This window comes from Scylla paramamosain, unplaced genomic scaffold, assembly GCF_035594125.1.
Source record: "Scylla paramamosain isolate STU-SP2022 unplaced genomic scaffold, ASM3559412v1 Contig10, whole genome shotgun sequence".
Taxonomy (NCBI): Eukaryota; Metazoa; Arthropoda; class Malacostraca; order Decapoda; family Portunidae; genus Scylla; species Scylla paramamosain.
This window is the reverse complement of record NW_026973675.1, coordinates 535,359-548,459: the sequence shown is the minus strand read 5'-3', so window position 1 is coordinate 548,459 and position 13,101 is coordinate 535,359. Positions and strand designations below refer to the sequence as shown.

General features: G+C 41.9%; 1 protein-coding gene across 14 annotated transcripts in view; it reads right to left on the bottom strand.

Annotated features, from left to right (window-relative positions):
• The window catches only part of LOC135097002 (uncharacterized), a 47,277-nt gene extending 34,642 nt beyond the window's left edge, over window positions 1–12,635 (bottom strand). For 8 of the 14 annotated variants that reach the window (XM_063998752.1, XM_063998762.1, XM_063998763.1 and 5 more), the window contains exon 1: window positions 2,363–2,486. The gene's annotated coding sequence lies outside the window, so the exon portion shown is untranslated. Of the gene's footprint in view, window positions 1–2,362; window positions 2,488–12,580 lie in introns of those variants that run through there. The other 6 variants (XM_063998759.1, XM_063998760.1, XM_063998761.1 and 3 more) reach the window with 4 other exon arrangements.
• Between the last annotated feature and the right edge of the window lie 466 nt (window positions 12,636–13,101).

Below are 13,101 nucleotides of genomic sequence, written 5' to 3'. Positions count from 1 at the left end.
GGGTCAGCACGGATCCCTCGCTAATTCCACTGTGCATGCAGAATGGCGCCGACACTGAGCCACTCCACCTGGGGCTGATTCAAGAAAGAGTTACCAATTTCTTAAGTCCCTAAGAAATTCGTATCTATTGTAAAAGTGATTCACTGAATACTTATGAACTTCTTAGGTCGCTGAGATGTTAACAACTTTTTAAGCCCCATAAAGTTTCGTAACCCGGACCTATGAGCGCCTTTTCTCCAGTACACAACCTGCAACATAAACACCAACGAAGCCAGAGGTCACAAGAAGTAGTACACTGAAATGTGAAAGTAATGGTAACATTAGCACATGATTGTGGCCTGAGAAGGTAAGAAGGGGTCTATATATGGAAATACACGTGGTATTAAAACTTGACAGTGGCTTGAGAAGGGAAGAAGGAGAGTGAGATATGGAAATACAAGTGACATTACCATATGACAGTGGCCTGAGGAGCGAAGGAGATTGAGATAAGGAAATATAAGTGGCATTGGCATTTGGCCTGATGTTAACATTATGCAGCTCAATTTTTCCTGATGTGAATATAACTGCCTAAAAAAGCTAGAAAATTTTTCATGATCTGCACGAGTTGCATTTAAATAATCTAAGCTAACTTGATCAGGCATGTTTTGCCTAATGCTGACAATTTGTAAACATTGTGCAAATTGCTTGCCTAATGTTCACGTTAGGGAATTATCCACATTGAGCGTAATATATATATATATATATATATATATATATATATATATATATATATATATATATATATATATATATATATATATATATATATATATATATGTGTGTGTGTGTGTGTGTGAAGCAGCGGAAGAGAAGAGTAATAAAGGGGGAAGAGATAGGGGAGTAATGGAAGGAAATCTGGAGAGAAACAATGGGATGGAGAAGGTACGGAAGCAGAAGGGAAGAGAATGTTGGCGAGTGGTGAAAGGGGAACACGTGAGATGGAATAGCTTGGGAGAGGAACAGAGTGAAAGCAGGAGAGAAGGAGAGGGGGAGGAGAAGAAAAAAGTAGGAATGTGATGCGGATGTGAGAAATGAGGAGCAGGAGGTAAAGGAGGGAGAAGGTGGAGTTAATAGGGAGGATGGGGAGGCGATGAAGAAGTGGTGAAGGAGAAAAAGAGGTGAGAAAGATGAGGAGAGACATGAAGGAGGCTGTAGAAGAGGAACAGAAAGTGAAGGACGGAAGTAGTAGTTAGCGGGAAGGAATGGGACGAGGAGACGATGGAAATGGAGTATGGAAGGAGGAGGCAATGGGAAGGGGAGACGATGGAAGTGGAGTAGGAGGAAGGTAAAATGAGGTGAGGGAGAAGGAATTACCTCGTCACTCGTTGCCTGTTCACCTCACTAATGTGGAGAAATAAAATAAGCTAAAGGTGTTGGGATGAGAATGACTGTTGTCAGAGGTTCCAGGCAAAGTATTGGGTTGGGTCAGCTATTGTTTGCTATCATATACCGTCACTGCTAGAACAATCATGCTGGATTAAGGTAGCACACGTTGGTTTGATCACGTTAAGATAACGCTCGTTAAGTTACTTACTTAAACAGGAAACAAAATTCACTAAGTAGAAGAAGAAATAATAGTAACGATCTTCCCATACAGACCTCACGTAATTTCCACTATGGGTCATTACACTAACCCCGCGTAACAACCTCTTGCGGACACTTCCAGTATGACCAACATCACAAGGAAACTCACCCATTGTATTACAGATCAAAGGATTACTAACCAGACCTAAGTACTTCCTCCCAACGGTCTCTTACCTTAACCCTGTTGGGTAGCCTCCCTGCAGCCTTACCAAACACTCTCCAAGTATTATCACTAACAGCTCACCTCGCCCATTGTATTACTGATCAAGGTATTACTAACAAGACCTCACGTACTACTTCCCACAAGAGACAGTTCCTTCAATTCCCCCGCAGTAGCGTTCCTGCAGCCATATGAAACACTCCCCAGTATCACCAGCATCACTAGCTCACCTCATGCATTGTATTAATGTTAAGAGAATTATTAACCAGACCTTACGTAATTCCTTTCTGTGTTTTGTTACGTTAACCACGAGCAATAACCTTCAAACTGCAGTCAGATTCTCTCCTAGAAAATACGAACACCGACAGAAGGTCACCTCACCTGCTGCATTACGTAAGTTTCGTCACCAAACACTAAGCGGATTTGACGTATATTTATCCCAGCCAATAATATACCGACTTAAGTTGCAGAATTTCCATAACCCCCTCTAAACTGTCTGACACTGATGATACTTGGAATTTACCCCAGTTAAAGTAATGCTGCAAAAAAGTGTGTGCATATCGTAACATTAATACTTACATTGTAACAGAGCAACACTGCAAAGGACGCCGCAGTACACACGCTTAATGACTCCCCGCCTTGACACGTCCAGAGCACAACTGAGGGAGGCAGTACACTTGGCATTGCTTCATCCGAGTCTTCGAGGCTTTATACGCTTCGATCCAGTCAAGTTCTCGTCCTCCGTCTTTAGTTAATTTGATTTATTATTATTATTATTATTATTATTATTATTATTATTATTTTTATTATTTTTATTATTATTATTAATCAGAGCGTCACGAGTTGTCTTCTGGTGATTTCTGAAATATTTGTTAATCATTTTTGCGAGGGAATATAGTAAAAAAAACGAACACTGAAACATTGCAAAACTTAAAAAAAATATCTGCTGCACACACACACACACACACACACACACACACACACACACACACACACACACACACACACACACACACACACACTGCATTATAATCACTTGAAGCACTACATATTAACTTTGAATAACAGCAGGCCATGCCAACAGCCCCCAGGTATTATAATCCCCTCATCCCCATCCCCATCCACCATCCCGCCATCCCCACACTCGGCGGCAGGAAACTTGTGATCGCATGACGGTGAACATTTCAGTGGCGGTTGATGTGCACCAGGACAAGAAGAAGCGCTCGTCAAATGTATCTGCTGAACACCACAAACATGGAGCAAATGAGAGAGAGAGAGAGAGAGAGAGAGAGAGAGAGAGAGAGAGAGAGAGAGAGAGAGAGAGAGAGAGTGTGTATGGAGTACCTGCTCAAAGTGTGGCTAATTATAGGCTTGTTAGATGGGGGCAGCAATTTATGAATCATGATTTGTGCAACGCTCGTCACCACGCGGGCACTGGTTGGCGCGTGTGGCAGAGCTTGGTTAATGGACCACCACACCTCTTGTTTCTTCATTTTGTGTATTCAAATTATTCATCCAATCTCTCTCTCTCTCTCTCTCTCTCTCTCTCTCTCTCTCTCTCTCTCTCTCTCTCTCTCTCTCTCTCTCTCTCATTTGCTCCATGTTTGTGGTGTTCAGCAGATACATTTGCTGTGTGTTTGTGTGTGTATATTTGTGTGTCTTTTATTTTTTTTTTATGTAGGAAGGACACTGGCCAAGGGCAACAAAAATCTAATAAAAAAAAATGCCCACTGAAATGCCAGTCCCACAAAAGGGTCAAAGCAGTGGTCAAAAATTGGTGGATAAGTGTCTTGAAACCTCCCTCTTGAAGGAATTCAAGTCATAGGAAGGTGGAAATACAGAAGCAAGCAGGGAGTTCCAGAGTTTACCAGAGAAAGGGATGAATGATTGAGAATACTGGTTAACTCTTGCGTTAGAGAGGTGGACAGAATAGGGGTGAGAGAAAGAAGAAAGTCTTGTTGCAGCGAGGCCGCGGAAGGAGGGGAGGCATGCAGTTAGCAAGATCAGAAAAGCAGTTAGCATGAAAATAGCGGTAAAAGACAGCTAGATATGCAACATTGCGGCGGTGAGAGAGAGGCTGAAGACAGTCAGTTAGAGGAGAGGAGTTGATGAGACGAAAAGCTTTTGATTCCACCCTGTCTAGAAGAGCAGTATGAATCCCCCCCAGACATGTGAAGCATACTTCATACATGGACGGATTAGGCCCTTGTACAGAGTTAGCAGCTAGGGGGGTGAGAAAAACTGGCGGAGACGTCTCAGAACACCTAACTTCATAGAAGCTGTTTTAGCTAGAGATGAGATGTGAAGTTTCCAGTTCAGATTATAAGTAAAGGCCAGACCGAGGATGTTCAGTGTAGAAGAGGGGGACAGTTGAGTGTCATTGAAGAAGAGGGGATAGTTGTCTGGAAGGTTGTGTCGAGTTGATAGAGGGAGGAATTGAGTTTTTGAGGCATTGAACAATACCAAGTTTGCTCTGCCCCAATCAGAAATTTTAGAAAGATCAGAAGTCAAGCGTTCTGTGGCTTCCCTGCGTGATATGTTTACCTCCTGAAGGGTTGGACGTCTATGAAAAGACGTGGAAAAGTGCAGGGTGGTATCATCAGCATAGGAGTGGATAGGACAAGAAGTTTGGTTTAGAAGATCATTAATGAATAATAAGAAGAGAGTGGGTGACAGGACAGAACCCTGAGGAACACCACTGTTAATAGATTTGGGAGAAGAACAGTGACCGTCTACCACAGCAGCAATAGAACGGTCAGAAAGGAAACTTGAGATGAAGTTACAGAGAGAAGGATAGAAACCGTAGGAGGGTAGTTTGGAAATCAAAGCTTTGTGCCAGACTCTATCAAAGGCTTTTGATATGTCCAAGGCAACAGCAAAAGTTTCACCAAAGTCTCTAAAAGAGGATGACCAAGACTCAGTAAGGAAATCCAGAAGATAACCAGTAGAGCGGCCTTGACGGAACCCATACTGGCGATCAGTTAGAAGGTTGTGAAGTGATAGATGTTTAAGAATCTTCCTGTTGAGGATAAATTCAAAAACTTTAGATAAGCAGGAAATTAAAGCAATAGGACGGTAGTTTGAGGGATTACAACGGTCACCCTTTTTAGGAACAGGTTGAATGTAGGCAAACTTCCAGCAAGAAGGAAAGGTAGATGTTGACAGACAGAGCTGAAAGAGTTTGACTAGGCAAGGTGCAAGCACGGAGGCACAGTTTCGGAGAACAATAGGAGGGACCCCATCAGGTTCATAAGCCTTCCGAGGGTTTAGGCCAGCGAGGGCATTGAAAACATCATTACGAAGAATTTTAATACGTGGCATGAAGTAGTCAGAGGGTGGAGGAGAGGGAGGAACAAGCCCAGAATCGTCCAAGGTAGCGTTTTTAGCAAAGGTTTGAGCAAAGAGTTCAGCTTTAGAAATAGATGTGATAGCAGTGGTTCCATCTGGTTGAAGTAGAGGAGGGAAAGAAGAAAAAGCAAAGTTATTGGAGATATTTTTGGCTAGATGCCAGAAATCACGAGGGGAGTTAGATCTTGAAAGGTTTTGACATTTTCTGTTAATGAAGGAGTTTTTGGCTAGTTGGAGAACAGACTTGGCATGGTTCCGGGCAGAAAAATAAAGTGCATGAGATTCTGGTGATGGAAGACTTAAGTACCTTTTGTGGGCCACCTCTCTATCATGTATAGCACGAGAACAAGCTGTGTTAAACCAAGGTTTAGAAGGTTTAGGACGAGAAAAAGAGTGAGGAATGTACGCCTCCATGCCAGACACTATCACCTCTGTTATGCGCTCAGCACACAAAGACGGGTCTCTGACACGGAAGCAGTAGTCATTCCAAGGAAAATCAGCAAAATACCTCCTCAGGTCCCCCCAACTAGCAGAGGCAAAACGCCAGAGGCACCTTCGCTTAGGGGGATCCTGAGGAGGGATTGGAGTGATAGGATAAGATAAAGATATGAGATTGTGATCGGAGGAGCCCAACGGAGAAGAAAGGGTGACAGCATAAGCAGAAGGATTAGAGGTCAGGAAAAGGTCAAGAATGTTGGGCGTATCTCCAAGACGGTCAGGAATACGAGTAGGGTGTTGCACCAATTGCTCTAGGTCATGGAGGATAGCTAAGTTGTAGGCTAGTTCACCAGGATGGTCTGTGAAGGGAGAGGAAAGCCAAAGCTGGTGGTGAACATTGAAGTCTCCAAGAATGGAGATCTCTGCGAAAGGGAAGAGGGTCAGAATGTGCTCCACTTTGGAAGTTAAGTAGTCAAAGAATTTCTTATAGTCAGAGGAGTTAGGGGAGAGGTATACAGCACAGATAAATTTAGTATGAGAATGACTCTGTAGTTGTAGCCAGATGGTGGAAAACTCGGAAGATTCAAGAGCGTGGGCACGAGAGCAGGTTAAGTCATTGCGCACATAAACGCAGCATCCAGCTTTGGATCGAAAATGAGGATAGAGAAAGTAGGAGGGAACAGAAAAGGGGCTACTGTCAGTTGCCTCAGACACCTGAGTTTCAGTGAGGAAAAGATGAGGTTTAGAAGATTGTTCTACAGATTGAAAATTAGATCTTAGACCGCGAATGTTGCAGAAGTTAATGAAGAAAAAGTTGAGGGGGGTGTCAAGACACTTAGGGTCGTCGACGGATAGGCAGTCCGACCTGGGGACATTTATGGTCCTCTCCCCAGATGGGGACTCCAAAGCTGGTGTAGGAGTCGCCATGATTTTAAAATTTTTGAGTGAAGGGTGTGTGTGTTATTAGGTGCTTGTAGTTTTTTGTGGAGGAAGAGAGTTGTCTTTAGATGGCAGGCTGTGACTGCCCCCTTGTGTTGTGAGACACAAAGGGAAACGTTCAGTGAGGTCACAGCTGGCTCTAATGATAAGTTCACAGCACCCACTGAACAGTGCATTAGACCTCACTGGGAGTAATTATCGTTTCAGCAGGTGTCTACTGCCTCCTCCAGGAGGCAGTAGACACCTGCCGAAACGATAATTAAGAGTGAATGCAAAGGAAGGTAATGCACAGATTTAATGATCGTAGTGTTAAAGAATAAAATAAATGTACGTAGATGTTTCCAGCAGCTGTAAAAAAAAAATAATAATAATAATAAAAAAAATAGATGTATGTAAAAATACGAGTATGTAGCAAAACACACACACACACACACACACACACACACACACACACACACACACACACACACACACACACACACACACACACACACACGTCATAAAAATGCATGAAACCAATAATGTTAATTCAATTAAAAATAAAAAAAAAAGTGAGAATTATGAAAAAAAATAAAGAAAATATTGCAGTACTACGTAGACGAAATGAAAAGAAAAGAAAATTATTTTTTTTACTTTATTTTCGTTTTTTTTTTTTTTTTTTTTTTTTTTTTGAGAATATTTTGCAGGTATCTTTTAACGAAGCAGGTTTGGATTACTTTCCAGAACCTCACTATTCTAGACTGTTTCTTTTCATGATTTCGCTATCTACGCAATTATTCCTCACTACACTAAACATTTTGTCAGACTTTATTCCATGATGTTAATGCTTTAGAAGATTTGTTTTTTTTTCTATAATTTTACTGTTTTGGGCTACTTTCCTTCCAAAGGCCAAGTATTCTGGCCGTTTTTTTTTTTTTTTGTTTTCCATAGGTGGTTGGTGATATTGTTTTGTATATCTTTACTGTGCGGGTTATTTCCATTCAAAATTTTTCACCTTTTGCACTAATTTGATCAGTAACTTTCATATTTTGTGCACTTTTCCTTGATAACTTTCCTGTTTCTTTCCACATTACACCTCTTTTTGTGTTGTTTTTATTTATATTTTTTTCATATTTTGTGTTGTTTTCATCTGCTTTTTTTTTTGTGTAATGTTATTTTTCATCCATAACCTCCTTTATTTTTAGCTATTTTCATTTTCTGTTTTTTTTTTTTTAGAATGTCAAAATTTTTACCGCGATCATCATACATATATATATATATATATATATATATATATATATATATATATATATATATATATATATATATATATATATATATATATATATATATATAGGGTCATATAGCAGTAATCAAAAATTGATAAATAAGTGTCTTGAAACCTCCCTCAGATCAGAAGAGCAGTTAGCATGAAAATATCGGTACAAAACAGCTAGAGATGCAACATTGCAACTGTGAGAGAGGCCGAAGATAGTTTTTTTTTTTTTTATGTAGGAAGGACACTGGCCAAGGGCAACAAAAATCTAATAAAAAAATGCCCACTGAAATGCCAGTCCCACAAAAGGGTCAAAGCAGTGGTCAAAAATTGATGAATAAGTGTCATGAAACCTTTCTCTTGAAGGAATTCAAGTCATAGGAAGGTGGAAATACAGAAGCAGGCAGGGAGTTTCAGAGTTTGCCAGAGAAAAGGATGAATGATTGAGAATTCTGGTTAACTCTTGTGTTAGAGAGGTGGACAGAATACGGGTGAGAAAAAGAAGAAAGTCTTGTGCAGCGAGGCCGCGGAAGGAGGGGAGGTATGCTGTTAGCAAGATCAGAAGAGCAGTTAGCATGAAAACAGCGGTAGAAGACAGCTAGATATGTAACATTGCGGCGGTGAGAGAGAGGCTGAAGACAGTCAGTTAGAAGAGAGGAGTTGATGAGACGAAAAGCTTTTGATTCCACCCTGTCTAGAAGAGCAGTATGAGTGGAACCCCCCCAGACATGTGAAGCATACTCCATACATGGACGGATAAGGCCCTTGTACAGAGTTAGCAGCTGGGGGGGTGAGAAAAACTGGCGGAGACGCCAGAAAAAGAGAGAGAATAAGAGAGAGAATAAGAGAGAGCTAATTTAGATTTATTGCCATAGCAGAGAATACTGTATAAAAAGAGTAATGCTTGTTAAATTTCATTATGTAAAGTGGATTTTCATCTTACTTTGTATTTATGTGAAATAGGGAGAAAAAAACATATCAGTCGTCTTGTGAGTGAATTAACTTTCAGAAAATAATGTTTAAGAATAAAAGTGGTGTATATTGACAACCGTGCAGTGTTGAGGCGACTGAGGAAGCTCCTTTCACAATTGAATTTCTTCCTTACTTTAACTTATATTGATAGGAACCAGTCAGGAAAAGTCAAGTGTGTTGTGAATTTATTAACGTTGCTTCAAAAAGTACTGTAATATATGAAGTGGTTGAGAAATTTCCCCTACTAGTGAATGCCCGCCTTTCACTTACCTAACATGAACTACTGAGAGAAAAATAAAGTCTAGAGATTTTATAAACATATTAGAACGTAAAAAAAATGTGCAAAAAGTCATGTTAGATTTAATTTCTGGGAGTGGTGTGGAGCTTAACCATTCTACGCCTCCACTGACGAATCTCCATCACACACTTACCTAACAAAGTATTAAGAGGGAGAAAATAGCAGTGTTTATATAAGGTAACATAGAGTGTGGCATAAAAGTCAAGGTATATTTAATTGTTGTGAGTAGTGAGGAGGTTGAACTCTTCACGCCTCCAGTAGTAAAGCTCCACCACACAATTGTGAAATATTAACAGGTGAAGGTCTCTGGTGATCATATAAAGCATAATGAAACAAAGTAATATACAAACTCATGTTAGATTTGATTAATTTGATTTACACACACACAAGCCGTACAATAATTCTTCCCCACACTCGTACTGGCCTCTTCCTGCACCCAACCACTTCATTTTTCCAGTTTCCCATCCCCACCTACCTGTCGCCACACCCAACCTGTCATCCTCCTGCCTAGTCATCCCTTTCCCTCCTCCCCTGCCTTATTCCCTATTATTGTTACTCTTTACTCTGTCCTAGCCATCTCACAACCACTACCTATCCATCCCTCGCTCGCCTGACCTTCCTCAACCTCTTGTGACGTCGCAGATAGACGATACTTGGAACTGAATCCTGAGACGAATCATCTTGGCAGCGCGAGACTCAAGGGACGAGGCTAGCTGATATGATTATGTGTGGCGTAAATGTACGTATGTAGTTTACTATATATAGTTTTACAAATGTACACGTCTTCTGCAGTTTATTCTTCTTTTATAGTGATGAGTCTTGCGCATCAGATAACAATAATGCTTCTCCTATCGCCGTTTCCTAGAGTGAGGGGTTGGCTCCATGTACGAGTCTCTTGCAGCTGTTTCTGTCAATTGCATAATCCTCTGTGACTCCCATCCTTTGCAGTTCTACCGTAGTTCCTTCCCTCCATCTCACTGTGTCTCACTGTAAACAGCAATGTCCCTGTGTCACAATCTTTGTTTTGTGGGTCATGTTAACTATTCACAGCTTTGTAATGACGAGTGAAACGCTCGAGCTGCTTCACTGCGTCACTCACTGTTCATGCTCATCTCTGTCAACGTCCACATCTCCTTTATTTACAGCATAACTCTTATTTCCATATGAACAAAAAAATAAAAACTATGTTAGTATGTAAAATGATAATACATTCGTGTGAATACAATTTCTTGGACAGATATCACGCCGCCGCCTCTATGTATTTAGAGAACAAGCCAGCGCCAAGTACACGAGTTGGGACGAAAAGACGCCGTGACGCAGTGGGCCTCTGCTCTCGTGGACAGTGATCTGCCGCAAGAGGTGAGTTTTGTCCTGGCCGCGGAATTCCGGATAACGCAGGTGTTTGGGAGAGTGGATGATCAGCCAGGACTGAGTAGAAGATGCCGAGTCTCGGGAGTGAACTGTGTGGTGCAGGACTGTAGCGGTTATGCAGTCTCTTTTAACAAGAGACATCGTGGAGGAGGAGGCTGGCGAGTGCTCTCAACACACGTGAGGGAGAGGAGCCACGGTAACTGTGACCCTGGCCAGGAAGTCTCTTGTGCTGAACATCTGCGTTGTGTTACCAAGACTGTGTATTGGTGCAGCGCATACAGTCTGATCACTAAGCGTGTTGTAGTGGTGAAACTATGGCGAATGATTATTGATCGTTAGAAAAAAAACTATAGGTGTGATAATAATTCGATGCTTGAGTTCCACTAACGCTGCCACCGCCACCACCGCCGCTACTAAGAGTAAGTACATGATTCTTGTTCACGTTAATAGTGATAGGAAGGAAATATCTCCATTTTTCCCCATATACTGTGGAAGTGCTCCCTCAAGACAAGACCCGGAACTCTTTTACACTGGGTGACTGTAATACAAAGATCGAGAGAAAAAAAAAGTGTAGTCAGCCGACAAAGAGGAGAGGAGAAGGCTGAGGGAAGCTTTTGTCCTGCTCTATACTCAGAGAGGCTGACGATGATGATGATGATGATGATGATGAGGAGGAGGAGGAGGAGGAGGAGGAGGAGGAGGAGGAGGAGGAGGAGGAGGAAAATTACTAATGTCTTGAAGGATAATGTTTAGTAGCAGTGTATCAGCTGATTAAAACACAATGACGTTTCAGTGACACCTACTACGATCTCTAAAACGTTAACAAGGTAAAAAAGAACCTAACATTTTAATAGCAGACAGGATAACGTTGATTAGTAGCGCATGAATTGATGAGAATACAGTTTAACATTTCAATCACAAGAAACACCCACTAATAACAAAATCAATAAAAAGCTAATCATTGAGCATCTGACTCCTGATTGTGAAGGAATCATAACATAAGACACACACACGTAATAACAAATTACTTATTTTTATTAACTTAGTGAGATTTTTTAGAGGGGGGAGGGAATTTGTTGTTACTGAAATGGTATTGTTTTAATCAACTGGTGTACTGCCGCTTAACGTCACCCTTCCTGTTATTAATTAGCTAACTTGTTTTTATTCCTTATCTTTGAGAAAATATTTGTTGTTATTAATGTTATTGCATTTTAATCAATCCGTCATTCTTTCAATTACTAATCAGTATCCTCTTCCTCCTCCTCCTCTTCCTCCTCCTCTTCTTCCTCCTGCTTTTCATCATCATCATCAGCATCATCACGATCATGATTATCATTTTCATCATCATCATGATTATCATCATCATCAACCTCCATAGGTATACAAAAGGACACATTAACACAAATTTTACTCCACATCCTAGAGAACATATTTCCCCCTCACCTGAAGGAGAGGCAGGGTCAGAGGGCGGTGTGGCGGTGCGGCTCAAGATCACTTATGGCTGAGGATGTTTTCCCTGCCGCACCGTGAATAGTGAAGAGAGAAAGGCGGGCGGCGAGGGCTGGGAGAGGCCGAGCTGAGGAGTGGAGCAGTGAGGCATACAAAGCAGGGAAGAATATGAATGAAGAATGGTAAATTAGGTACAGTAGGGAGATGGGAAAACTAGGGAGGGAAGGAGGGAAGCAGTGATGAGTGATGGAGGTGAAGTAAAATGAGGTTAATAGCTGTTTTAATTTGACCAAGGAAAATTGACGTCCCTTGCAGGAATGCGCCTGAATCTAGACTGACAGAGTGGTTCCGCGGATCGGCTGGCAATTCAGCTGCGACCGGCTGCATTTCGCTCCTGTGTTCACATTCCTTGCTAAAACCAGCCAAGAATTGCGCCGTGTAAACCCACCTTTAGCTAAGAGGCAGAGAGAGGAATAATAGGGTGAGACTGAGAGAGAAACACTACAGGGAGAGAAGAGGAAGGCAGTGATGGGGGAAGAGAGTGATGGGAAATGATGTTGGTGACGAAAGGCGGTGAGATAAAACATTCACATAGCACTCTTTGGACTCGGACTGAGAGACAGAGAGAGGAACAGTAGGGAGGGCCAAGTAACACAGTGATGACTGATGTACGTAGGTGACGGAAGGCGCCACATTAAAGCAGACACGTAGACATAGATATACGTACCTTTTTTATACTCCTACAATTACACGGCCTCTTGCTCCTCCTCGGGGCCGCTAGGTGTCGGTTCTCTGATGCCATCTGGAGATAAGAAACCTTTGAGGGGGAGAAGTGGTGGTGGAAAATATGTAGGGATAAAAAAGAGGAGTGGGGCTGCCTTTCTGTGGGTGAGGCGAGGCGGCGCATGGGCGAGATAAGGCGGGGCAGCGTGACCCGTACCTGGCCTGGCGAGGCTTGAGGCAAAACACACCTTATGCAGTGATACTCAGCTGTGTTTTTTGTCATGAGGGCCTCTCTGTGTACACTGTAGTGACTCTTCCCATTCTCTACTCTTTACTCTTTCTTTCCCTGTTTTGTTTGTCAGCCTGTCTGTCTGTCAGCTGGCCGATCGCTCATCCATTCATTCATTCAGTCAGTCAGTCATTTGTCTGTGTCTATCTGCTTGTCTGTCTTGTCTGCAAAGTACATGGTAAATATTTCAAATCAAACCTCTCACGTTTAAACGAGAGAGAGAGAGAGAGAGAGAG